This window comes from Octopus bimaculoides, chromosome 3 (assembly GCF_001194135.2).
Source record: "Octopus bimaculoides isolate UCB-OBI-ISO-001 chromosome 3, ASM119413v2, whole genome shotgun sequence".
NCBI classification, from domain to species: domain Eukaryota; kingdom Metazoa; phylum Mollusca; class Cephalopoda; order Octopoda; family Octopodidae; genus Octopus; species Octopus bimaculoides.
This window is the reverse complement of record NC_068983.1, coordinates 20,348,930-20,351,429: the sequence shown is the minus strand read 5'-3', so window position 1 is coordinate 20,351,429 and position 2,500 is coordinate 20,348,930. Positions and strand designations below refer to the sequence as shown.

Here is a 2,500-nt window from a genome sequence, read left to right as displayed (position 1 = left end):
TCTTCCCTCCATGTCTACCTGTCGTCTGCTTTATCCAATTCACTTCATTCATGTATCGTCTGCTACTCCCCGCCTTTCTCCTCACGTCACTCACTCCTCCCGTCTAGTGTCACCCCCTCCAGCATTGTCTCGCCTGCTCTTTCTCTCTTTCTCATATATACATATATATATATATATATATATATATATATATATATATGTAGTGAAACTAACACTACATATATATACTTGCGTTTATGTCTGTTTTATATTTTTGACTTTATATCTTTATAGTCTCTATATACATGTTCACATACAAACACACACACGCGCACAGATATATATATATATATATTTCACTCACGCTTCTGTCAAACTATTTTAGCCTCTCTCTCTCCTCTCTCTCTGATATTCATCCACAAACACTCTCTCGCTCTCTCTCCATCTCTTTTCCTCCCTCTGTCTCCTACTTTCTCTTTCCCTCTCTCGCTAACACTCATCTCTCTCTCCAGCTCTTTTCCGCCCTCTGTCTCCTACTTTCTCTTTCTCTCTCCCTCCCTCTCTCTCTCTCTCTCTCTCTCTCTCCCTTCTTCTTGAACACCGATCCTCTCTCTTCTTCTCTCTCCCTCCCTGTCTAACACTCAACCACTCTCACTCAGTCTTTCTCCCTCTAGTATTTTCACTCCCGTTCTTCATCCGTTTTATCTACCTCTTAATCTTGTGTTACACTCAATTATCATTCCCTCTCTCACTCATTCATTTACTTATTCGTTCACTCCTTCGTTTTCTATTCTTTCTCATTTATTGTTAGGCTCTCTTCCCGCTTTGTTTCACTTTCATGTCACTCGTAGGTCCTCTAATCTTCGTAGTCTTTCACTTTTCTTATTTTCTTTGTTATAACTCTTTCTTACTTTCTATCAATTTTCCTTTCTTCCTTCATTCTATCCTTTCTCATAGCGTTATTGTTTCCCTATCCTGCATATTTATCTGCACAACATTTTAAATCTGTTTTCCCCTCTTCATATCTTCTTATTTTCTAATAGACTCACTCGGTCACACACTCTTTCACTCACTTTTTTTTTTCACCTCTCATTTGTATTGTTATCCCTTAACATTGGTGAGCGACTGCCATAGTATAAAGTTTAAATGTCTAGTAGTTTACAGAATTCATTACGCAACTTTTCCTCAGTGTTCAGATCCCAACGCGCTTTACTTTGTCTTGAATCAGAACTATTTAATCCCATTTCAACTCTTGATCCAGAAATGTAGCAATGGGGCTAAGGGTCGGACGAAGGGAGTGGGTAGTTCTCCCCACCCCCCGAGGCCACAGGTTTGAAGGAGTTCCAAATTTCCTCTTCGTTTCTTGATTGTCATACATGTTAATTATAATTAAAGTTGGGGGTAGGTTACCAAAGCTATGTTTTGCCCCTGGGAGTCGAGAACCTTATGCGATTGTTATAAACAAAAACATCAATGACCATTACAGAAAATTTTGTATGAACACACACGCACACACACACACACACAAGTATTTATATATATACGTGTGTGTATGTACTCATTTATGTTTCGTATTTACTGAGTATGTATACATATACACGTATATGTATAAATATTGTCTTTTGAAAAAAACTGTGTGCGTAGGGATGGGTAAATCTGTGCACGCGCGTGTGTAATGTGAAAGAAAGAAAACCAAATTTAAAAGAAGGATTGGCAGATTTTTCTATGGTGACAGTGTATACAGGTCCACGTTATTTACTATATCTAAGAAGCTAGGGGCAGAATGCGAAGGAGATTGGACTGCTATTTCTTGCATGTCGAGCGACCGCGTAGAATTTCCAGCATTCGATATCGATAAACTAAGTGCTAGCCGAGTACTGAGTCGATATAACTGACTGCGATCTCTCCCACAATTTCTGGCCTTGTGCCTAATTTAAGAATCATTATTAGATTTTTCTATCCCTATTCTCTCCAACGTTGTCTACCTTTATCTTTCATTCTTCCATCCTTTGTCTCCTCTATCTTGTTTTTGTCTTTTCTGCTTCCAAAGTCTTATATCTTTCTCGCGCACACATACACAAACTCACATTCACTCTCTCTTTTTCTCACACACACATACACACACTCACATTCTCTCTGTCATATCTTTCTTTCATTCAGTCTCTCCAACCAAACACAAGCAAACGCACACACACAAATGCTCTACTTTGTTAGACGCGCGCACAAACACAGTCTCCTGTCCTCTTACTCCATCCCCATTACGCGCTCACACACCAACACACATACCTCTTTCTCCCTCAATTCAACTCACTACTCTTTATCACACACACACACACACACACACACGTATACACGCACACATCTTTCTGCTTTCTTCTCTTCTGTTTATTTGCTGTTTATTTTCTATTAACATATAATCTGTATGTCACTCAAACAGTTATATCTATTAACTGTTTAGCAATCATTCACTATTTCATTTTTCTGTTTTCGTTTCTCCTCCTCCTCCTTCAGTTTACCTATC

At 38.8% G+C, this 2,500-nt stretch overlaps 1 protein-coding gene and 1 long non-coding RNA gene across 3 annotated transcripts in view; one reads left to right on the top strand and one right to left on the bottom strand.

Moving 5' to 3' along the window:
* The window catches only part of LOC106884261 (inactive histone-lysine N-methyltransferase 2E), a 514,331-nt gene extending 514,224 nt beyond the window's left edge, over nt 1-107 (bottom strand). The window contains exon 1 of the mRNA XM_052966073.1: nt 1-107. This exon is cut by the window's left edge and continues 133 nt beyond it. The gene's annotated coding sequence lies outside the window, so the exon portion shown is untranslated.
* The window catches only part of LOC128247267 (uncharacterized), a 39,945-nt gene that overhangs the window by 31,218 nt on the left and 6,227 nt on the right, over nt 1-2,500 (top strand). The gene's annotated exons all lie outside the window — the stretch shown is intronic.